Source organism: Schistocerca cancellata, chromosome 5 (assembly GCF_023864275.1).
Source record: "Schistocerca cancellata isolate TAMUIC-IGC-003103 chromosome 5, iqSchCanc2.1, whole genome shotgun sequence".
Taxonomy (NCBI): Eukaryota; Metazoa; Arthropoda; class Insecta; order Orthoptera; family Acrididae; genus Schistocerca; species Schistocerca cancellata.
Genome location: NC_064630.1, coordinates 104,470,934 through 104,496,519, shown reverse-complemented (window position 1 = coordinate 104,496,519; position 25,586 = coordinate 104,470,934).

The window sequence follows — 25,586 nt, the reverse complement described above, 5'->3', positions numbered from 1 at the left end:
ACAGGTAAGTACGTTGTAACAGCATGCGTTCTCAGAAATGATAAGTTCACAAAGGTACATGTATCACATTGGAACAACCGAAATAAAATGTTCAAACGTACCTACGTCCTGTATTTTAGTTTAAAAAACCTACTTGTTACCAACTGTTCATCTAAAATTGTGAGCCATATGTGTGTGACTATTACAGCGCCATCTATCACAAAGCGAAAAAAAGTTGTCTGACTACAACATTCATATTTCTTTACGTACTACACGAATATCTAATAAAAAAAATGGGGGTTCCTATTGAAAAAACCGGAGTTGATATCCGTTTGACCTATCTAGCGAACCAACCATAGCGCCACCTGGTTTCCCCCATCAAGCTAGATAAGTTTCGTTCGTTGTAGTTTTTTCGTTTGACGCTTATTTCGTGAGATATTTGGCCCGGTCACGATCAATGGACCACCCTGTATAGGCCACTTTCAACAAAGAACACTAGGAACAAGGATGTCCATATGGGTCTCAAGGAGCAGTAGATTACCAGTCGGCTGTCATACAAATTACAATTCCAGTGCGAGTTCTGCGATTATCAACTGAATAAAAACGAGCAACTGTAATTCGGCCAATTAATTACTTTAGATTCACTCGATGATTGCCACAAGGAATAAACATGATTAAGGAAGACACTGGGCCCACGAAACATACACTTGATCCACGATACAGTCCCATCTGCTTGTCGTGAAGAAACTAAAATATCCTTATCAGCCAGAACGTTATGACCACCTACCTAATAGCCGGTATGTCCAACTTTGGCACGGATAACAGAGGCGACGCGTCGTGGCATGGAAGCAATGGGGCTTTGGTAGGTCGCTGGAGGGAGTTGGCACCACATCTGCATACACAAGTCACCTAATACCCGTAAATTCCGGGCAGGGAGGCGATGAACTCTGACGCCACGTTCAGTCACTGTTCGATTGGGATCAAATCCGGCGTGTTTGAGGCCCATCACATCAACTGAAACTCGCCGCTGTGTTCCTCGAACCAATTCATCACACCCCCGGCCTTGTGACATGGCGCATTACGTTGTTGAAGAATGCTACTGCATTCAGGGATATAACCATCATCAAGGGATATACTTGGTCTGCAACCAGTGTACGATACACCTTGGCCCTCATGGTGCCTTGCACGAGCTCCACTGGACCCATGGATGCCCACGTGAATTATCCCGAGAGCATAATAGAGCCGCGGCCGGCTTGTCTCCATCACGCAGTAAAGGAGCCAAGGAGCTGTTCCCCTGGAAGACAGCGGATTCGCGCCCTTCCATCGGCATGATGAAGAAGGTATCGGGATTCATCGGACGATGCAATGCTCGACCATTGCACCAACGTCCAGTTCCGATGGTCATATGTCCATTTCAGTCGCAGTTGCCGATGTCATGGTTTCAACTTTGGCACATGCATGGGTCGTCAACTGCAGAGGCCTATTGTTAGGAGTGCGCGTTCGGTGCGCTGTGTGTTCAGACTCACTTGTAATCTGCCCAGCATTAAAGTCTCATGTTAGTTCCACTGTAAGTAGGCTGTTTAGGTTTTTATGTTGGGAACGCCACGTAGCGCTCTATATGAAAATCACCGACTGTGCTGTGTGCAGTCTTTGGCTGGTTTGCGTTGTTGGAATTTGCTATTGTACTGTTGGGCAGTTGGCTGTTAACAGCGCGTAGCGTTGCGTAGTTGGAGTTGAGCCGCCGGCAGTGGTGGATGTGGGGAGAGAGATGGCGGAGTTTTGAGAGCGGATGATCTGGATGTGTCCATCAGAGACAGTAAATTTGTAAGACTGGATGTCATGAACTGATATATGACTTTTGAACACTATTAAGGTAAATGCATTGTTTGTTCTCTATCAAAATCTTTCATTTGCTAACTATGCCTATCAGTAGTTAGTGACTTCAGTAGTTAGAATCTTTATTTAGCTGGCATTATTGGCGTTCGCTGTATTGCAGTAGTTCGAGTAATGAAGATTTTTGTGAGGTAAGTGATTCATGAAAGGTATAGGTTATTGTTAGTCAGGGCCATTCTTTTGTAGGGATTATTAAAAGTCAGATTGCGTTGCGCTAAAAATATTGTGTGTCAGTTTAGTGATGATCAGAATAAGTAAAGAGAGAGATGTCTGAGTGCGTTCATTTTTGCTCAGCTGTTTGAAAATCAAATAACGTAGAGGTTTATCAGCACAGTAATTCATAGATTTTTCTAAGGGGACGTTTCACCACGACAGTTCGCCGCCTGTCCTGTTTTACCAGTTTGCCCAGCCTACGACTTCCAACATGTGTAATGAAGGGTGGCCGACAAACCTCACGACGTCTGGACGTGGTTTCACCTTCGTTTCGCCATGTGTTGAAAACACTCACCACAGCATTTCTCGAACACCCGACATGTCGTCCAGTTTCGGAAGTGCACGTGCTGAGCCTCGGGCCATCACAATCTGCCTTCGGTCAAACTCACAAAGATTGCTTGCCTACCCCAACCTATACATGGACAGCGCACTCACTGATACTACATGCACAACGCTTGTGTTCCGATTAGCAGTCATTCATCGCCCGGCAACGCTGGTATCACCTGGACGAATTTATATCTGTAGTAGGTCGGTGGCCGTAATATTCTGGCTGATTAGTGATTGCAGTTTCATAGCGCAAGAAAACACAGCATTTACGTCCTTCTAGCAAACGACAGGTAATCTGAAGACCTTTCGCAAAATGCGTCAGAACAGTGAAAGGTTTTTTTACCATCTCCACAGTTTGCAGCACGGCCCATCTAACGCCCTTGTATCGCTCTTCATCCCGCAACTACCACCAGAAGAATGCCTCTTCGAACACAGGCTGTACCCAGGAAAATACACTCCTGGAAATTGAAATAAGAACACCGTGAATTCATTGTCCCACGAAGGGGAAACTTTATTGACACATTCCTGGGGTCAGATACATCACATGATCACACTGACAGAACCACAGGCACATAGACACAGGCAACAGAGCATGCACAATGTCGGCACTAGTACAGTGTACATCCACGTTTCGCAGCAATGCAGGCTGCTATTCTCCCATGGAGACGATCGTAGAGATGCTGGATGTAGTCCTGTGGAACGGCTTGCCATGCCATTTCCACCTGGCGCCTCAGTTGGACCAGCGTTCGTGCTGGACGTGCAGACCGCGTGAGACGACGCTTCATCCAGTCCCAAACATGCTCAATGGGGGACAGATCCGGAGATCTTGCTGGCCAGGGTAGTTGACTTACACCTTCTAGAGCACGTTGGGTGGCACGGGATACATGCGGACGTGCATTGTCCTGTTGGAACAGCAAGTTACCTTGCCGGTCTAGGAATGGTAGAACGATGGGTTCGATGACGGTTTGGATGTACCGTGCACTATTCAGTGTCCCCTCGACGATCACCAGTGGTGTACGGCCAGTGTAGGAGATCGCTCCCCACACCATGATGCCGGGTGTTGGCCCTGTGTGCCTCGGTCGTATGCAGTCCTGATTGTGGCGCTCACCTGCACGGCGCCAAACACGCATACGACCATCATTGGCACCAAGGCAGAAGCGACTCTCATCGCTGAAGACGACACGTCTCCATTCGTCCCTCCATTCACGCCTGTCGCGACACCACTGGAGGCGGGCTGCACGATGTTGGGGCGTGAGCGGAAGACGGCCTAACGGTGTGCGGGACCGTAGCCCAGCTTCATGGAGACGGTTGCGAATGGTCCTCGCCGATACCCCAGGAGCAACAGTGTCCCTAATTTGCTGGGAAGTGGCGGTGCGGTCCCCTACGGCACTGCGTAGGATCTTACGGTCTTGGCGTGCATCCGTGCGTCGCTGCGGTCCGGTCCCAGGTCGACGGGCACGTGCACCTTCCGCCGACCACTGGCGACAACTTCGATGTACTGTGGAGACCTCACGCCCCACGTGTTGAGCAATTCGGCGGTACGTCCACCCGGTCTCCCGCATGCCCACTATACGCCCTCGCTCAAAGTCCGTCAACTGCACATACGGTTCACGTCCACGCTGTCGCGGCATGCTACCAGTGTTAAAGACTGCGATGGAGCTCCGTATGCCACGGCAAACAGGCTGACACTGACGGCGGCGGTGCACAAATGCTGCGCAGCTAGCGCCATTCGACGGCCAACACCGCGGTTCCTGGTGTGTCCGTTGTGCCGTGCGTGTGATCATTGCTTGTACAGCCCTCTCGCAGTGTCCGGAGCAAGTATGGTGGGTCTGACACACCGGTGTCAATGTGTTCTTTTTTCCATTTCCAGGAGTGTAGTTAGTAAAATCTGACATTCAGCCGGCCGTTGTGGCCGAGCGGTTCTAGGCGCTTCAGTCTGGAACCGCGCAACCGCTAAGGTCTCAGGTTCGAATCCTGCCTCGGGCATGGATGTGTGTGATGTCATTAGGTTAGTTAGCTTGTTCTAAGTTCTAGGGGACTGATGACCTCAGATGTTAAGTCCCATAGTGCTCAGAGCCATTTTAACCAGTTTTTCTAACATTCAATTCCCGCTTTATAGGCAAGAGACAGCATGCTATGATTGTAATGTTAGTTACCAAAGATGTTCCGATGTTTCAGAGATCGATCGTGGCAAATCAAATATGTGTCTCGTCACTATACATCGACAAGTTAGTGTAACTTAAAAATGGCTCTGAGCACTATGAGACTTAACATCTGAGGTCATCAGTCCCCTAGACTTAGAACTACTTGAACCTAAGTAACCTAAGTACATCACACACATCCATGTCCGAGGCAGGATTCGAACCTACGACCGTAGCAGCAGCGCGGTTCCGGACGGAAGCGCCTAGCACCGCTCGCCCACACCGGCCGGCATAGTGTAGCTCTTAGGAATGACGGTATACTGGGAATAATACCTCCGATTAAGAGTATATGATTGTCTCCAAAGTTTTTATTGCCAATTGTGGAATATAAATTCCAAAAGCTTATCTTGGAATAGTGGATGAACCAAAAACGATGGCCAGTCCTTGAATGATAGCCGATTTTCTGATGGTATCGTGCTCGTTAGTGAAGACCTGTCAGAACTAATGCCTACAGAAAAAGAACTAAAAATTGTCTCTGTAGCATTTGACTTGGAGCTAAATATGGGAAAAGTTCCTGGTACAAGTGTCAAATCAGATAGAAACGAGCACAAAGTTATTGAAGGCGTCATCGAATACATCTACCCTTGCCATAAAATACAGCTGGGGAGCGCCAACCAAAACGTAGACAATCAACGAAATACGGGTTGCAATAGGGCATTATCCAAAGGGCTTCTGTACATCTTCGGCCGACACTGATGTTCCAGTGATCCTAGAAACCAAAATTTTAGTACGTCTATGCTACAAGTAGCAAATTAAGCTGTAGAAACGTTGACTCCGATAAAGGTGAGTTGCCAAAAATTACAGCGCGCACAAGGAGCAATGGGAAACAGTATGCTAAGCATCGGACCAGGGACAAGAGAAGCATTAACGTCAACAGAAGACGAAGGCGGGCAATAGATATCATCGATGGAACTGGAAGGCTCAAATGGTGAAATGAGCTACCCACATAGCGAGGCTACACCCTGAAGGAGCAAAACTATTTTTCGTTGGGAGCATGGCGAGACAAAAGAAGCATTGGATGACCCAACTATAAATGGTTGTATCACACAATTTTCAGATATGTAACTGTACTGATGCTGTCTTACTAGAATCTGACCAAATACACATCCATGCAAATCAGAAGATACTTTCCATTGTACCGTGTGTTCGTCCCATTAGCGTACTCAGTATGGGAGAAGCGAAGGCTTAAATGCCTTTGTATGCGATGTAATTGATCTCATTGAATCTTGATAGCCACCATGGGAGTGATACGTTGCATAGTCCTAGATTCCCTATGTAATACACTACAGGCCATTAAAACTGATACACCAAGAAGGAATGCAGATGATAAACGGGTATTCATTGGACAAATATATTATACTAGAACTGACATGTGATTACATTTTCACAGAATTTGGTTCATAGATCCTGAGAAATCAGTACCCAGAACAACCACCTCTGACCGTAATAACGGCCTTGATAAGCCTGGGCATTGAGTCAAACAGAGCTTGGATGGCGTGTACAGGGCAGCTTCAACACGATACCACAGTTCATCAAGAGTAGTGACTGGTGTACTGTGACGAGCCAGTTGCTCGGCCACCATTGACCAGACGTTTTCAGTTGGTGAGAGATCTGGAGAATGTGCTGGCCGGGGCAGCAGTCGAACATTTCTTGTATCCAGAAAGGCCCGTACAGGACCTGCAACATGTGGTCCTGCTGAAATGTAGGGTTTCGCAGGGATCGGATGAAGGGTAGAGCCACGGGTTGTAACACATCTGAAATGTAACGTCCACTGTTCAAAGAGGTGACCGAGACGTGTAACCAATGGCACCCCATACCATAACGCAAGGTGATACGCCAGTATGGCGATGGCGAATACAATCTGCGTTCACCACGATGTTGCCAAACAAGGATGCAACCATCATGATGCTTTAAACAGAACCTGGATTCATCCGAAAAAATGACGTTTTGATATTCGTGCATCCAGGTTCGTCGTCGAGTACACCATCGCAGGCACTGCTGTCTGTGATGGAGCGTCAAGGGTAACCGCAGCCATGGTCTCCGAGCTGGTAGTCCATGCTGCTGCAAACGTCGTCGAACTGTTCGTGCAGATGGTTGTTGTCTTGCAAACGTCCCCATCTGTTGACTCAAGGATCGAGACGTGGCTGCACGATCCGTTACAGCCATGCGGATAAGATGCGTGTCATCTCGACTGCTAGTGATACGAGGCCGTTGGGATCCAGCACGGCGTTCTGTATATCCTCCTGAACCCACCGACTCCATATTCTGCTAACAGTCATTGGATCTCGATCAACGCGAGCAGCAATGTCGCGATACGTAAACCGCAATCGCGATAGGCTACAATCCGACCTTTATCAAAGTCGGAAACGTGATGGTACGCATTTCTCCTCCTTACACGAGGCATCACAACAACGCTTCACCGGGCAACGCCGGTCAACTACTGTTTGTGTATGAGAAATCGGTTGGAAAAAAATGGTTCAAATGGCTCTGAGCACTATGGGACTGAACATCGGAGGTCATCAGTCCCCTTACTTAAACCTAACTAACCTAAGGACATCACACACATCCATGACCGAGGCAGGATTCGAACCTGCGACCGTAGCAGTCGCGCGGTTCCGGACTGAAGCGCCTAGAACCGCTTGACCACCGCGAAATCGGTTGGAAACTTTCCTCAAGTCAGCAGGTTGTAGGTGTCGCCACCGGCGCCAACTTTGTGTGAATGCTCTGAAAAGCTAATCATTTGTATATCACAGCATCTTCCTCCCGTCGGTTAAATTTCGCGCCTGTAGCACGTCATGTTCGTGGTGTAGCAATTTTAATGGCCAGTAGTGTAGTAACCCCTGAACCTACGTAAGTAGGCTTTTGTTGTACAATTGGTGTCTATCTCCAAGTAGCTCCAGGTTTTTCAATATTTCCTGTGACTGTCTGGTCTGTCCTTCTTCTACAAACGTTCATATGCCCTATTAGTCCTATTTGGTACGGGTCTCTCAGTATCTAGCACACGCGTGTTTCGTAAGCCGTCTTCTTTGTAGATTGACTGCATTGATGGCATTTTGCCAACGAAAAGAAGTCTACCTCCTGCTTTACCCGCGATTTAGCCAACATGGTCGATCATTCCCTTACCTATCACCACGTCCTGGTATTTGTACAGGGTGTCCCAGGAGGAATGACCAATATTCGGGGATATGAGAGGGACAATTATTCGAAGCAATAAAGTCTAGTAAATTTGGGCTCTAAGACGCATACATTAAGGATCTATTTTTCTCAGTCAATCTACAAAATAAGCTGTTTAAGATTTTTTTTGGAACTACTAATGAAGCAATCAACGTAAGCCTTTTCGCAGCTGATTTATTGATCATTGGACAACATTTTATGATTATTTTTAAGAAATTCAGTCGTCATCAAGCCTCCTATCTGAGGAGTTAAAGCTGCTCTTTCCAAAGTGAGGTTCATGACGTAAGTCCTGCAGTCTGCAAATCTCATCTGGAAACATAAAAAAAAGGTTAAAATGCCGAACGTTTGAAACAGAGATGTAGTTTTGTCATGTGTTTTTGATAAAGTTTTTTTGAAGTAATTGATGAATAAATTAGAACAAAGAGAGTTCCTATTACTCCTTGCGGACACGCCTTCAGTAAAATTTCAGAAAGATATATTTATTAGTGTGCCCACATTCCATTCCGTCAGCTTGAGATGCAGTATATGTCACAGACATCAACCATTTTATTATTTTTTCGAATTTCAAAAACTGTACTATTACTCCGTGTGCAATATCCTATAAATTAAGAAAATTGGGTTTTATTACAGACTACGGGGCTTCCATCACGGACACACCTTATTTTAGACAGAGCGACTTTAAGTCGTCGGATGGGGGAAGGGGGGGGGGGCTTCAGTGATGACAATTTCTTTAAGAAATTCAGAAAATTTGTCCAGGAGTCAAATAATGTGCAAACATGTTTGAATTGATACCTTCAAAAGTTTTTGCAAAAAATCATAAAAATCGCTTGTTTTATAGGCTGAATGAGGAGAATGGACCCATATGACCTATGAGCGCTTTATCTTCGATTCTACGATGCAAATCTTTTCTACTGCAAGTTCTTTGTTTTCCATCTTTTGAGAGGTGGTAGTATAGACCAAATTTCTTAAGAGCTATGAGCTCTTGTTAGGTAAAATAGATGTGTTTAACAGTAGCGAAGAGCTTTAGAATCCATGTTTACTAGATAATGTTTCCTTGTTTTTTCTTGTTTTCGTACAAACTAACTGCTCCAGAAATATGGAAAGCAAAGAGCTTACAGTAGAAGAGGTTCGTTTCATAGTATCGAAGATGAAGTTCTCATAGCTCATAAGGTATGCGTTTTAGAGCCCTTGTTTACTAGAAGTTTTTTCTTCGAATGATCCTTCCTGTCAGATTCCTGAATATTGATCATTCCTCCTGGGACACTCTGTATGAGTAGATTGATTTGATGTGATTCATTTACATTGCAGTCATGGGATACTGCACTGTGATTTTGCGTATAGTGAGACGCACGTTTTATCGACATAAACGTTTTCTGGGTTTGGTACCGCGTCATAATGAAAATCTACTGCTGCTGGAGAAAACCAACGTTTCGGCCACGATTGCAGCGGCCTTCTTATGGGTCTAATCGTAGCCGAAACGTTGGTTTTTCTTCAGCAGCAGTAGTTTTTACATTATGACGCGGTACCAAACCCAGAAAACTTTTATGTCGACTGACTCTGGCCGCGGAAGCCTACACAATTATAACGCACGTTTTATATTTGTAAATATTTAAAACAAATTACACACTTCTGTACCACTTAGAAGCATCATCGTGATCAACCTGAATGTTTTTGCACCTTTTTATCAGGTATTTTTTCGTTACAGACAACTGCATTACCTGCAAAAAACTTAAGGTCAACATTATTACTGTCTGAGATGTCATTATACATCAAGAATTGGTCGTGTGCCAACACTCTTCCATGGCCCATGCTTGAAGTTACTTCTACATCTTTCCACGACTCTGAATCCAAGATAATATGTTACGATGTCCCTACCGACAGATCCATAATCCTATAACCAAATTGGTTTGATATTCCGTATGATGGTAATATTTTTAACAGCGTTGATGCGGTACTGAATCAAATGCTTTTTGTAAGTCAAGAAATACTGCATCTACCTACTGCCTTCATCCACTGCTTCCGAGCGAGAAAAGTGCGAGTAGGGTTCCACATGATCGATGTTTTCGAGATATATGCTGGCTGACATGGAGAATCTCATTCCGATCGAGGTAACTTATCAGACTTTAGACTTAGAATATGTACAGTGATTCTAGATCATGGATGTCAATTTTATTGGATATTAGTTTTGGGATCACTTCTGCTGCACTTTTTATAGATGGCTGTGATCTGTGCTTTCTTTCAACTGCTGGCCACAGTTTTGCTCTAAATCTGTCAGTTACATCTAGGGGTGAGTGTGGTGGCCGATGGAAAGAACTCACTTAGGTCCACCTTAGGTACTAAGCCCTTCTCAAACAGTTTCCCATGCAGCTTCGATTTGTATCTTGGGTACTTAAAACTTTCGCTATTTGAGAGGGGCTCTCCCCCCCCCCCCCCCCCCGCGCTATGAAAAACCGGGAATCGTAGGACAACGAAACTTTATGGAGTCATTTTTAAGGTCATGCACAAGAGAAGTAACGAATAAAAATAAAGTGTGCTTGATAAAATGTTCCAATGCCACATTTCGTCAGCTTCAACACTCGAAAGAAACGTAATAGCAAAGTCCACTCGAATGTCTGCGTCAGGTCGCAGAAGTTGGTGAGTAATATACAGTTGTACGGATGCCATTTCACAACTGTTCACAGTATCTTTCAGACAGTGGACCGTGAAATGTACAGCTGTACTGAGACAGTTCTTGAACGGCTTGAAGATCGCTTTTTGCGTCTGCATTCTAATCCATAGCAACAATAATTTGTTCAACACTTTGTGTCGCAATTGGCCATCGGTCTCTCTCAGGATAAGTGCCTAAAGAGTCAGTTAATTCTGAATACCGAATCATGTTCTTCAACTCCTGTTTTAGAGAGGACCTCTCCGTATTCCTTTAATGCGTCGATGCTCGGGAAGAGCAGCAGCAATATTGTTGTAATTTTGGTAAAACACCTTAACGAGTAAAGCCCTGCTCACCTTCTCCAGACTCATGTCGATTATCTGAGCTGTGATGCATACTGATGCTTGTGTTTCAACCCCTACGTCGCCGGACTAATGCTGGCGTCTAAGAGCTAGTCAGGACACTAATGCCACAAACAACAATCCTGCACCACCCAGTGTGAACACCATTCCTGTAGAGTTGGGTGCCCACACGATAAATTGTTTTCCCCCTACACTGGCTCAGGTGGCTAATGTTCAGTTACAACTGCCATGAACGTGAGCTCACTGCTTTTCAAAAATGCTTCAAACTCTGGGACTTTGTTGGGAATATTTCGTCATTTGATCACAAGGATCTTATACGATTTGATCACAAGGATCTCATACGTGGGGCTGGTTTCGTCGTATCATACACGAGTACTTTTCCTACAGTTATTGCACCCTAAGACAAAAATAACTATGTATCATGAAGGAATTATCGGAATCGAACATGTACAGACAAACAAATGATTACAGTTTCAGAAAAATTTGATGATTTATACAAGAGCATCACAAACTGAGTAAGTCAGTAACGCTTGGTTTATCTCTGGTCCTTACGCAAGCAGTTATTCAACTTGCTATTAATTAATGGAGTGGTTGTATGTGTACCTGGGAGACATCGAGCCAATTTCTGTCAAACTGACACGTTATATTGCCAATGTCTCGAGCTGGTTGGAGGGCTCTGCTCTTAATGCTGCGAACTTTCTCAATTGGGGAGGGATCCGGCGACCTAGTTGGCCAAGGTAGGGATTCGCAAACACGAAAAGAAGCGATAGAAACTCCCGCAACGAGTCATTGTCTTGCTGAAATATAAACCCAGATGGCTTGCCGTGGAGGTCAACCAAACGGGGCGTAGAACGTTGTCGATGTACCACTGTGCTTTAAGGGTACTACGGGCGACAACCAAAGGGGTTCACAATCAAAGGGCTCCTGGTATGATAAGAAATCGCACCCTACAACATCACTCCCATAACTCCTGGTTGTCTACATCTACATCTACGTTTATACTCCGCAAGCCACCCAACGGTGTGTGGCGGAGGGCACTTTACGTGCCACTGTCATTACCTCCCTTTCCTGTTCCAGTCGCGTATGGTTCGCGGGAAGAACGACTGTCTGAAAGCCTCCGTGCGCGCTCTAATCTCTCTAATTGTACATTCGTGATCTCCTCGGGAGGCATAAGTAGGGGGAAGCAATATATTCGATACCTCATCCAAAAACGCACCCTCTCGAAACCTGGCGAGCAAGCTACACCGCGATGCAGAGCGCCTCTCTTGCAGAGTCTGCCACTTGAGTTTGTTAAACATCTCCGTAACGCTATCACGGTTACCAAATAACCCTGTGACGAAACGCGCCGCTCTCCTTTGGATCTTCTCTATCTCCTCCGTCAACCCGATCTGGTACGGATCCCACACTGATGAGCAATACTCAAGTATAGGTCGAACGAGTGTTTTGTAAGCCACCTCCTTTGTTGATGGACTACATTTTCTAAGGACTCTCCCAATGAATCTCAACCTGGTACCCGCCTTACCAACAATTAATTTTATATGATCATTCCACTTCAAATCGTTCCGCACGCATACTCCCAGATATTTTACAGAAGTAACTGCTACCAGTGTTTGTTCCGCTGTCATATAATCATACAATAAAGGATCCTTCTTTCTATGTATTCGCAATACATTACATTTGTCTATGTTAAGGGTCAGTTGCCACTCCCTGCACCAAGTGCCTATCCGCTGCAGTTAGGTTGGAATGCTACCTCTGTCGGGGCTTATCCAGGTAAGTCTTCGCTGGTCATTTCGGGGCTCATTTCTCATTTCTAAGCGGCACTCATCACTTCATTCAATAACCTTCCAGGTCGAAGACGTGTCTGGAGAGGCCCCGGACAGAGGTGAGACACCAACCTGTCTCACGCCCGCTGTACGGCCCGACCACGAAGAGTGATGGTCTGGGCTGCCATTTTTTTATAGCATGGCCCCATTGGTTGTCATCCTCGAGATCCTTACAGCATAGAGGTACGTCTACGAGGTTCTACGCTCCGTTTTGTTTCCCTTCATGGCAAGCCATCCTGAGCTTACATTTCAGCAAGATAATGCCTGCCTGCACACGGCGAGAATTACTATTGTTGTCGTTGTGCTTGCCAGACCCTGCCTTGGAAAGCAAGGTCGCCGGATCTCTCCCAGTTGAGAAGGTTTGCAGCATTGTGGGCAGAGCCCTCCAACGAGGTCGAGATTTTGACGATCTAACGAGTCAATTTGTACGAATTTAGCGCGATATTCCTCAGGTAGACATCCAAAAAACTGTCAATCAATGCCAACTCGAATAACTGCTTGCGTTAGGACCAGAAGTGGACCAATGCGTTATTGAGTTGCCCAGTTTTTCGAACTCTATCTCTTGAATAAATCATCCAGTTTTTTTCTGAAATTGTTATTAGTTTGTCTGTACATGTATATCACATCTACCGATTTCCGTCCCATTCGGATAATTCCTTCGTGGGGAGTCTTTGTTGTGGGTTCGCAGGAGAGCCAACACCGGTTCTGAGAGGAAGCCGAAAGGCACGCGTTTTAGCTCACACAGGCTGGCGTGAGGTCTGGAACAGGACAAGGAAATTAGACTTTAGCAAAAAACGTACGTAGCTGCTGCAATACTTAACTTTAATCCATAAATGGTGAACATCGCTCTTGACGGTACATGACTCAGTATCAATAGTAACTGGTAATGGCGCCTTGCTAGGTCGTAGCAAATGACGTAGCTGAAGGTTATGCTAACTATCGTCTCGGCAAATGAGAGCGTATTTTGTCAGTGAACCATCGCTAGCAAAGTCGGTTGTACCACTGGGGCGAGTGCTAGGAAGTCTCTCTAGACTTGCCGTGTGGCGGCGCTCGGTCTGCAATCACTGATAGTATACTAACGGACCGCGGCCGATTTAAAGGCTACCACTTAGCAAGTGTGGTGTCTGGCGGTGATGCCACAGTCTTTTTTTTTCTTTTTTGTCTGTGTGTGTGTTATCTGGACTCAATGAAAAGTCAGACAGTTGGGAATGTGGATCTCACGGGAAGCGTGCAAGGGACAAGTCCCTGCAGTCGCACTATTTATCTGTGTCCTTGGTGGCCCATATGGATAGAGCGTCTGCCATGTAAGCAGGAGATCCCGGGTTCGAGTCCCGGTCGGGGCACACATTTTCAGCTGTCCCCATCAAGGTATGTCAACAACACCTGTCGGCAGCTGAGGGTTTCAATTAATTATCATTTAATCTAGAGAAGCTGCACGGTCATCAATGGTATCTGTTCTTTCGAGAACAGTTACTGTCATCATATATAGTTAAATGGCTACCCGGCCATTGACCTTCGTCTGTGCGAATGCACAAAGGTTGCCCGAACTCTTATGGAAATCGTCACCTTAGTGGGCGGCAGTAATGAGTGAACGGGCAAAGTATCTATTAGGGACATTACGAATGTAGATTGTGGACAGTTGGGACTCTGGGTCTCACAGGAATCGTGCAAGGGACAATTCCCTGCAGTCGAACTATTCATCTGTGTACTCGGTGGCTTAGATGGATAGAGCGTCTGCCACGTAAGCAGGAGATCCCGGGTTCGAGTTCCGGTGGGGGTACACCTTTTCAGCAGTCCCCATCAAGGTATGTCAGCAACACATATCGGCAGCTGAGGGTTTCAATTAATTATCATTCAATGAAAGATCGCCTCATTTAAAAACTTTTATGCACCTTACTTACCTGACTAACAGCCGCTGACGTTTCGGGTACTTTTGTCAACCCTAGACCCTAGACAACTCCATAGTCCATTCAGAATCTATTTATCAGTTATCTAATCTACCCATCAAACCTTCTTCATTCTTCTTTAGTATCAGATTACAAAATCTTATGGTTCAAATGGCTCTGAGCACTATAGGACATAACTTCTGAGGTCATCAGTCCCCTAGAACTTAGAACTACTTAAACTTAACTAACCTACGGACATCACACACATCCATGCCAGAGGCAGGATTCGAACCTGCGACCGTAGCGGTCGCACGTTTCCAGACTGTAGCGCCTAGAACCGCTCGGCCTACTCGGCCGGCCACAAAATCTTATGTTCATTTCCTCTATGAACTACTTATCATTTACCTTTCGCTTTCGCTTTCGTGCGTCAGAGAAAGATTCAGAAAAGACTTCATAACGCACAAATTTATACTTTCGATATTGTGCTAAAAGTTGACTTTCTCACGGAACTAACTTTCCGCAGGCAAAGATTAGTGTTGTACTACTGCGGTCTGGCGGTTACATTGTGTAACTCCATCAGTCTTTTGATGTTTGGTCAGGGGGAAACAACAAACAAATCAAAGATGTCAAGCCCAGTAACAGATTTAATTTGATATGGTCGCAAGACACCCGTTTCAGTTCGTCGTTGCTCCATCAACTCAGTTTTTTTATTACAGAGGGCAGCTAACCCTCTGACCGAACACGCTGAGTTACCGTGCCGGCCCCATCTGAGTTACCCACGCACGACTCACGACCCGTCCTCGCAGCGTTAATTCCGCCAGTACCTCCTCTCCTACCTTCTACTGCAGTGTAGTGTGCGCTGATATGAAATTTCCTGGAAGATTAAAACTGTGTGCCGGACCGGAGTTAGAAGACTCGATCCGGTACACAGTTTTAATCTGCCAGGAAGTTTCAATTTTACTAGTGCGTAACATTTTACTACAACGCTCTTGTTTTGAGGTTATAAGAAGCGAATGAACTAAAGAATGAGGTTCATGCTTTCACAGCTGGACGCTTACTGAGTCAGAGGAGGAGGAGGAGGAGATTACTGTTTAACGTCCCGTCGACAACGAGCTCATTAGAGACGGAGCACAAGCTCGGATTAGGGAAGGATGGGGAAGGAAATCGGCCGTGCCCTTTCTAAGGAACCATCCCGGCATTTGCCTGAAGCGATTTAGGGAAATCATGGAAAACCTAAATAAGGATGGCCGGACGCGGGATTGAACCGTCGTCCTCCCGAATTCGAGTCCAGTGTGCTAACCACTGCGCCACCTCGCTCGGTACTAAGTCAGAGAACATGCAGATGTGACAGCGGCGGCGCTCCGCATACAAATACTAGCGCCATGCTGGAAAGGCGGTTACTTTCGGAACCGCTTTCGTAACATATCGATTTCGATGCTGCGTCACACTGTGACTTTGTCATAAGCACTTACCCACTGAAACTGGGACACATCTGACTAGGCCACGGGTTTCCAGCCATCTAGGATCCAACCCAAGTGCCATCATCAGAGGAGAAGCACTGCAGGCAATGACGTTTCGGTCGTCTGCAGCAATAGCCCATTAAGGCCACTGTCTTAACCGATACGTTCGTCGTACGTCGTAGATTAATTTCTGCGATTATTTCACGCATTATTGCTTGTCTGTTAGCACTGACAACACACGAACGCCACTGCTCTCTGTTGTAGGTGGAGGTCGTCGGCCGCGTTATCCGTGCTGAGAGGAAACGCCTGAAATTTGGTATTCTCCGCACACTCTTGACACTGTTAATCTCGGAATGTTGAATTCCCTAACGATTTCCAAGATGGAGTCTCCCAAGCGTCTAGCTCCAACTACCATTCCGCGTTCAGAGTCCGTTAATTCCCGAGATGCGGCCATAATAATCGCGTAGGACACCTTATCACATGACCCACCTGAGTACAAATGACAAGATTGCCAGTACACTGCCCTTTCATACCTTGTGTAGGTGAAACCACCGCCATTTGTATATGTACCTACCCCTATCCCATGACTTTTCATATCAATGTAGGGGGACAAGTAGAGAGAATAAAGATTGTAGAACACAGAGGTCAGAAGACATCCAGCAAATCACTGACTTAGGATGTAGGTCTTACATTGAGATGCAGAGGTAGGCACAACCAGAGAGATGACTGATGACCAAAAATATAACATGAAAGTTAAGTACTTGGTGAGACTTGTTGCGTACCAATAAGCTAATATGAACGAATATATATTTATCAGCTCAGTGCAGGCAATGAACCATTATTTAAGAACACTATAAAACAAATGGGCAACGATAAAAGATGCACAAATTAATTTAAGAAACAAAGCCCTTTAGACTTCAACAAACAGCAGCATGCAATTTTGTCATATGATGACATGATGGAGACCGTGGCTGTTGTTTGAAGACAAATGGTGTTAGGACAGCAACCAGCCACAAATTTACTTTCAGTTCCTTTATTCAAAGGGTACCGTTACCGGTTTCGAATCGTTGTGATTCATCCTCAGACGGTTTACACGCTTTCTTTATGACATGTGGTGTGTTTTTACAGATTAATTGTCCTAAAATATAAATAATACATAATTATAAACACACCACACACAAATGGTTGCGTTACAGATTTTCGTTGCATGTGACTTACGTGAAACGTCGGTTTGGAGTGTTTGTTTACATAGCATTCGTCCAACAGATGTAAAAGCATTCCCACTGCATTCTTATTGTTGCACACGTAAATTGTTCTCACTGAACACTTTAGATTTGTCACTAAGAAGATTTCTACAACGCACCATATGTTTTGATACATACAAAGAGCTTACAAACATATGAGTATCACAGATGCTATGATATATCGTAACATTTGACGATGATGTCCTATGTTTGGAAAGGATCATATATTCTTTTACGGAACTGTAATGCCTTTTACACTAGTACAGAGACATTGAATTTTTGAGTTGATATTGTTAAATTAATTATAAAGATTTATATATATAGAACTGTATAGTTAAAGTAGTATATTATTTAATTACATTTAGCATCATGAGTATTATAGTAACATATAAATTTGCTACTTGATCTGCAGATAGGTTACTAATATTATTTGCTTTGGAGGCTGGAAAGTAATTTTTGGAAATTTTTCAGGAAAGGGGTGTTAGCTAACTCTGTTTGTTCGTTAAGGATATAATCTGGGGTGCTGTTTTTGTGTGTGTGTATTTTTAATTCTTCTAATATATTCATAGTGGCTCCTTTTTCTGCTAGATGCAAAATTTTTAAGTTGTCCTCAATGTTTCCCACTGAATGATTTTCTTCGGCAATGTGGGCTGCAAATGCTGATTTGTTCAAGTTACCAAGTCTTAAAGCATCAATATGTTCTATGTATTCAATTTCGAAACTTCTGCCTGTCTGTCCGATGTAGAATTTTGGGCATTTATCACATTTGAGTTCGTATATTCCTCATTTACGGTAGGGACTCTTGGAGGTATTTACATCATGGATTACTTTTTGTTGTAATTTATTGTTTGTGGAAAATCTGATTGTGATATTTTTCTTCTTTTTAAATAAGTTTGCTATTTGGTATGAAACTGGGCCCATGTATGAGCGAGTAGCATATTTACGTTTGGCTTCAGTGGCTCAGTGTATTTAACCCTGCATACCCAGACAATTCCAAATAAAATTCCTAAATTACAAATCGGGCTCGAACTCAGTAAACAGGAACATTTGTAACATAAGCAGACAGACGCTCTCATAAATTCAGTGAGCTTTGCTTTGCAAGGAAACAGGCGTCCTGCCCATTAATAGCGCCACGGCGTTAACTTCTCAATAACGAGGCTTTTTGGCTTCGTCCCTCTCCTACAGTGCAGACATACCATCCACTTTTTCCTTCTGAATAGGCATTTCAGACACGTGATATTTACATCACTACAATCTCTGTCTTTTGAGATGGAACAAAACATCAAGACAAAGAGAACAGGTTCGCTTTATGTCACTAGAAAATAAGTCTTGTTCTTATAATTAGGAATCAATGCATCACTAGTTCGATGTCCGATTTCTTCGTCTCTTCTTACCACATGTAGAATCTTCAGCAGTCAGTGATATGTACTATTACTTTTTCTGGTTCCTGCAATATATTTGTCGACTGTCCCCGATATTTAACACAAACTACTACTGATAATATTAGCATGTATGTGGGAAAAAGTTGTTCTGCCTCCAGTACCAGTTTTTTACACGTTATTTTCATTACTTGTGATGTGTAGCGTTCCCTGGATTATCAGCACATCTGTTAACTCAACTCTGAACGCGGCTCAAGGCATTTGCGTGTAATTACTTCCCTAACTTTGAATCAGTGTCTTCTAAAGCCAAAATCGAAGTAAGTTGCAAACTTCATAAAACCACTAAAAATTGTGGTACAGATTAAATTAAAGGCACTGAATAATAATAAAAAATTTTGTCTTTATATAACTGCATAATATGTTTACTAGCATAATACACTATGTGATCAAAATTATCCGGACAACTGGCTGAAAATGACTTACAAGTTCGTGGCGCCCTCCATCGGCAATGCTTGAATTCAGTATGGTTTTGGCCCACCCTTAGCGTTGATGACAGCTTCCACTCTCGCAGGCATACGTTCAGTCAGGTGCTGGAATGTTTCTTGGGGAATGGCAGCCCATTCTTCACGGAGTGCTGCACTGAGGAGAGGTACCGACGTCGGTCGGTGAGGCCTGGCACGAAATCGGCGTTCCAAAACATCGCAAAGGTGTTTCATAGGATTCCGGTCAGGACTCTGTGCAGACCAGTCCATTACAGGGATGTTATTGTCGTGTAATCACTCCGCCACAGGCCGTGCATTATGAATAGGTGCTCGATCGTGTTGAAAGATGCAATCGCCATCCCCGAATTGCTCTTCAACAGTGGGAAGCATGAAGGTGTTTAAAACATCAATGTAGACCTGTGTTGTGATAGTGCCACGCAAAAAAAAACAAGGGGTGCAAGCCCCATCCACGGAAAACACGACCACACCATAAGACCACCGCCAATTTTACTGTTGGCACTACACACGCTGGCAGAAGACGTTCGCCGGGCATTCGCTATACTCACACCCAGACGATAGGATCTCCACATTGTGTACTGTGATTCGTCACTCCGTACAACGTTTTCCCACTGTTCAATCGTCCGAAGTTTTCGCTCCTTACACCAAGCGAGGCGTCGTTTGGCATTTATCGGCGTAATGTGTGGCTTATGAGTAGCCACTCGACCATGAAATCCAAGTTTTCTCACCACCCGCCTTACACTCATAGTACTTGCAGTGGATCCTGATGCAGTGTACATATCTGCCTATTACACATTACGACCCTCTTCAACTTTCGGCGGTCTGTGTCAGTCAACAGACGATGTCGACCTGCACCCTTTTGTGCTGTACGTGTCCCTTCACGTCCGCTTCACTACCACATCGGAAACAGTGGACCAAGGGATGTTTAGGAGTGTGGAAATCTCGAATGCACTTGATATGAAAAACTTATGTTTTTGGGTGTGTCCAGATACTTTTGATGATATAGTGTATGTTTATTACTAATAATGAATGTGACTAGGGGAAGTTTGCGGCCAGTGTAGGAATGATCAGGGACTTCCTCTGGAATGACTTACGAAAACCGAGCTGCACAGTACAACATTCTGTTCCCGTCCGCAGCTCATGGTCTAGTGGCTAGCGTTACTACCTCTGGATCACGGGATATCGGGTTCGGTTCCTGGCTGGGTTGGGGAATTTCTCTGACCGGGGACTGGGTGTTTGTGTTGTACTCATCGTTTCATCATCATCATCATCATCATCATCATCATCATCATCAAAAAATGGTGCAAATGGCTCTGAGCACTATGGGACTTAACATCTTAGGTCATCAGTCCCCCAGAACTTAGAACTACTTAAACCTAACTAACCTAAGGACAGCACACAACACCCAGTCATCACGAGGCAGAGAATCATCATCATCATCGTTCGTGACAGTGACTATATTGGACTGTGTACAAAATTGGGACTTTGTATGGGTGTGATGACCACGCAGTGGAGCGCCCTACAAACCAAACATCATCATCATTCTGTTTAGGTTTCACTACAGAAAAACCACAATGCATCAAAGCATGCCCCAGGTGTCAGTGAAGCAATCTAAATTGCATCGACCCTCTCGTAGACCCATGAGCTTAAATACCGAAAGGCGCAGGGAAGTTAGTTGGGGTAGGTGTAAGAGCATATTTGCAAATTAATACGTTGTGCATAGTTGTACTCCTGGCAGAAAACGAGCTACTGAACATAGCACAGTGCTTTCTATGCCATAGTTTGTATGGCTATCAGTGTAGATAATTTTGGGTCAGTGCAAGTGAAGCTATCAAGATGTGCACTTATAGCCAACCTGTAAGTGTTGGAGAAATAGGAACTGGACACAGTTTTCGGTATAAAATGTCCTAAACTGGCTCAGTCTGCTGATGTAGCAGCACTGCTGTGGAAACTGTTACGTTTGCAAGGAAGTGATACAGAGGGAATGGAAAAGTTGTTAGTGAAATACAGAGCTATTTAACCCTCCTGCATCATTGGCAGCTACACCACTAATATAGCATAGGATTCCCACTGCTAATGAGCTACAAGTTTACAGGAAACGATATACCATATTCCACATCACCTCCATCTGGTGATGGAAGAATTTGTAAACTAATAACTCCTTTACAAAACAGCAGAAGAAAGCACCAGCCCATTTGGACCCTGTTAATTAATTATTGTACCAAAGAAGAGCTGACATGGCAGAAGGGCCCATATATTCTGTTGTGACTATGGATATGTGAATCAAAATATGGTTACAGATGTGTACTCTATACCAAACATGACAGAAAATGTATGGATAACCTAGGTCAGCGCTGTTAGTTTACAACCATTAATTTGTGAAGTGGTTACCATTAGTTCAAGGTAACACTAGAGGTTAGACCTAAGACACTATTTACATGTAAAGTTCCATTAGCAGTACCGCCAAATGCCACTAGGGTTAAAAAAATATATCAGCTACATTCGAAATTCTATTGGATGGTGTATTACAAGGCCTACAACCGAAACAGTGTATGGTGCACTTAAAACATATTATAGTGTTTTCTACAGAGATCAAAGAATACATGGTATGTTTACACTAGTCGATTTCAAGTGGCACAACTGACACTTAGGATGCATTTATACTACCATCTAACTTCGTCACTGCTCACCAGCATTGCCCAGCAATGGTGTATCAAACCCAGTGCGTCTTATGGTTCATGTAACTTGTACCATCGCCATTCACCGTGCTGATGGGTATGATTCTCAGCAGGCAATAATATCAAGCTGGTCAGTGTTGCAACCATTACCGAACAACCTAAAACTTGAGGTACGATTGGCTACTTCAAGGTCCCTCCAGCAGTACCAAGATTGACTGTTCCCCATTGAATGGTTTCTCACACACAATACATCTCTTTTCTTTAACATATTGCAGCGTGTCAGCAACTGTGAAATGTACAGCAAATAAACAATTTTTTCAGCCTTCAGTTGCAAGGTAATTTTACTCGTTTACCTAGGTTTCGATTCCAGTAATGGAATCTTCTTCAGAACAAAAAATGAAATTATTTTGTGAGCCAAACACTGGCCATGTCACAGATTAAAAATTAAAACATTAAAGACGCATAATCATAAGATTATGTCAGTCAAAATTCAGGTTTTTCTGCATTGTTGTGATGCTGTCTAGTAGATCAAACAAAGATTTCATTGCTGGTTCTGCCATCCTTTTTATATGTTTAATTTACCTTGACAGTCCTATTTCGTATGGATATCATACAATTGAGCAGTATTCTAAGATGGTTTCTCACAAGCAATTTCTGTTGTAGACTGGCTGCATTTTCAAAATATCCTATGAATGGAGTCACCATTGCAAATAGTAATATATTTGTGAGATTAGGAGATAATTTCAAAAATGAAAACTTAAAGTGGCGGTTCCAAACATGCACTTTTAGCAGACTTTCGTGGGTGCAGATCTATCTGTGATCTTTGACATACAGATCCTAACAACCTCCTCATGATGGATAACTTTATGTGTAATACCTTTCGGGAATTAGTTCCTCTATTTCACCTAGTTTATCATTTTTTCGATAGAATATCAACATGAATATCTACAAGTATCAGGTGTAATACATGAAGTACATGTAGATAATAAAAACTTACCAAATATTACCTCAGAGTGAGTAGGTCTCTGAATTGGACTTCCACACTGATTATCTTAGATCGAATGTTCATGTCTTTAACTATTCTGGTCTGATAATATGTAAACTTAACTGGGAAGTTCGCTGGAACATTCATAACTCTCTGAGTAAATACTCTGGATAATTTTTGGGCTGTTGACAGAGCAGTGTGAACGATCTAAATTTAAAATCTGGATTCATATTTCTTCTTCAAATAAAATGGTTCAAATGGCTCTGAGCACTATGGGACTCAACTGCTGAGGTTATTAGTCCCCTAGAACTTAGAACTAGTTAAACTTAACTAACCTAAAGACATCACACACATCCATGCCCGAGGCAGGATTCGAACCTGCGACCGTAGCGGAATCGCGGTTCCAGACTGCAGCGCCAGAACCGCGCGGCCACTTCGGCCGGCGTATTTCTTCTTCTTTCTTGGTCTAAATAACCACATTTTTTGCGTGATGAACCACTACTACTGCCATCAGATGATGCAGAATATCGTTTTGCTTCACGCAGTTTAAGTAATCCACTCAACTAATGATACTAACAGACTTATGGCAAATGTTCCCAGCGAGAAGCGAGTTGCCTGCACAAGCAACAAGAAGCAGTGTGTCAGCAGAGAGGCAGAAGACTAAATGAAACAAAACTTCCCGCGAGCAGCGAAGTGTTAAGTGCCAGCAGCAGTGCAGTAGTGTGGTCGCAGCATAAACATACCCTTAGTTTAGAAAATTTTCGTTTTTTATTGATGGAAGTTCGCTATTTTGGCCATGTTACTGGCCAGAATGGTGTGTAAACAGACATCTGGCTCTTGCAAGCCATGTGAAAATTCCCTACTTTTACAGTGGAAAAAGAGCTTTGTCCTTGTGCCGAAGTTTGTGGAACTATCAGGACGTGTCTGTTAAAAACAGTTGCAAGCAGGCCTATGTGTGATTGAAGTACATAATGACCTCTGGTCATATTTTCACTTTACCAGATTATCAAAAACAATTCGTTCTGTATTGTGATACCAGAAACCATGTCATAACGTAAGTGTTAAGCCAGAAAACAGATTGGTCAGAGTTAGCCCGTGCTTCGAGGCAACTAAATATGACAGAAAAATTACTCAAATACAGAGGGGTTTTCCTTTGTTGCTTATGTGATAGGAACTTGAAAGTCATAGTGAATTACACAGCACTGAAATGGCATTTTGCAAATGTACCTTAAAGATCCAACTACACTCATGCTCATAAATTAAGGATAATTGCAGAATGTGGTGCCACACAACGTGGTACTACACAGAACTGGCGCTAATGGTATAGGCACATAGGGAACACACACGACATAGATCTGTAAGTCCACAATATTGGTGATAAGTTGAGAAAACCGTCCAAAAACACATGTGCTACAAAACGCCACTGTTTCCTCCTCATGTACCCCGACATTAACATGGGATATGATCACCATGCACACGTACACAGGCCGCACAACGGGTTGGCATACTCTGGATCAGGTGGTCGAGCAGCTGCTGGGGTATAGCCTCCCATTGTTGCACAAGTACCTGGCGAGCTCCTGAAGTGTCCTGGGGTTTGAAGACGTGCAACGATACGTCGACCGAGAGCATCCCGGACGTGCTCGATGGGGTTTAGGTCTGGAGGACAGGCAGGCCACTCCGTTCGCCTGACATCTTCTGTTTCAAGGTACTCCTCCACGAAGGCAGCTCGGTGGGACCATGCGTTATCATCCATCAGGAGGAAGGTGGTACCCACTGCACCCCTGAAAAGGCTGACATACTGGTGCAAAATGACGTCCCGATACATCTGACCTGTTACAGTTTCTCTGTCAAAGACATGCAGGGGTGTACGTGCGCCAATCATAATCCCACCCCACACCATCAAACCACGACCTCCATGCAGGTCCCTTTCAAGGACATGAAGGGGTTGGTATCTGGTTCCTGGTTCAAGCCAGATGAAAACCAGGCGAGAATCCCTGTTCAGACTATACCTGGACTCGTCCGTGAACATAACCTGGGACCACTGTTCCAATGACCATGTACTGTGTTCTTGACACCAGGCCTTATGGGCTCTCCTGTGACCAGGGGTCAGTGGAATGCACCTTGCAGGTCTCCGGGCGAATAAACCCTGTCTATTCAGTCGTCTGTAGACTGTGTGTCTGGAGACAAGTGTTCCTTTGGCTGCGGTAAGGTCCAGAGCAAGACTACCTGCAGTACTCCGTGGCCGTCTGCGGGCACTGATGGTGAGATATCGGTTTTCTTGTGGTGTTGTACACTGTGGACATCCCGTACTGCAGCACCTGGACGCGTTTCCTATCTGCTGGAATCGTTGCCATAATCTTGAGATCACACTTTGTGGCACACGGAGGGCCCGTGCTACGACCTGCTGTGTTTGACCAGCCTCCAGTCACCCTAGTGTTCTACCCCTCATAACGTCATCAATATGTGTTCTCTGAGCCATTTTCAACACACAGTCACCATTAGCACGTCTGAAAACGTCTGCACACTTACTCGCTGCACCGTACTCTGACATGCACCGACACACCTCTGCGTATGTGGACTGCTGCACCGACACACCTCTGCGTATATGGACTGCTGCCAGTGCCACCGTGTGGCGACCGTAAGACAAATGCACCGCATGGTCATACCCCAAGGGGAATTAAACTCCCAAACCGCCCACCAGAGCGTTGTTTCACTATGTATCAGCATTATCCTTAATTTATGAGCATGAGTGTGTTTGCTTGATTAGTGAGTATGATTTTGAAGTAGTGCGTCACCCCTGAAAACCATACTCCAAACCGACAGCTTAAGTCACAAGGT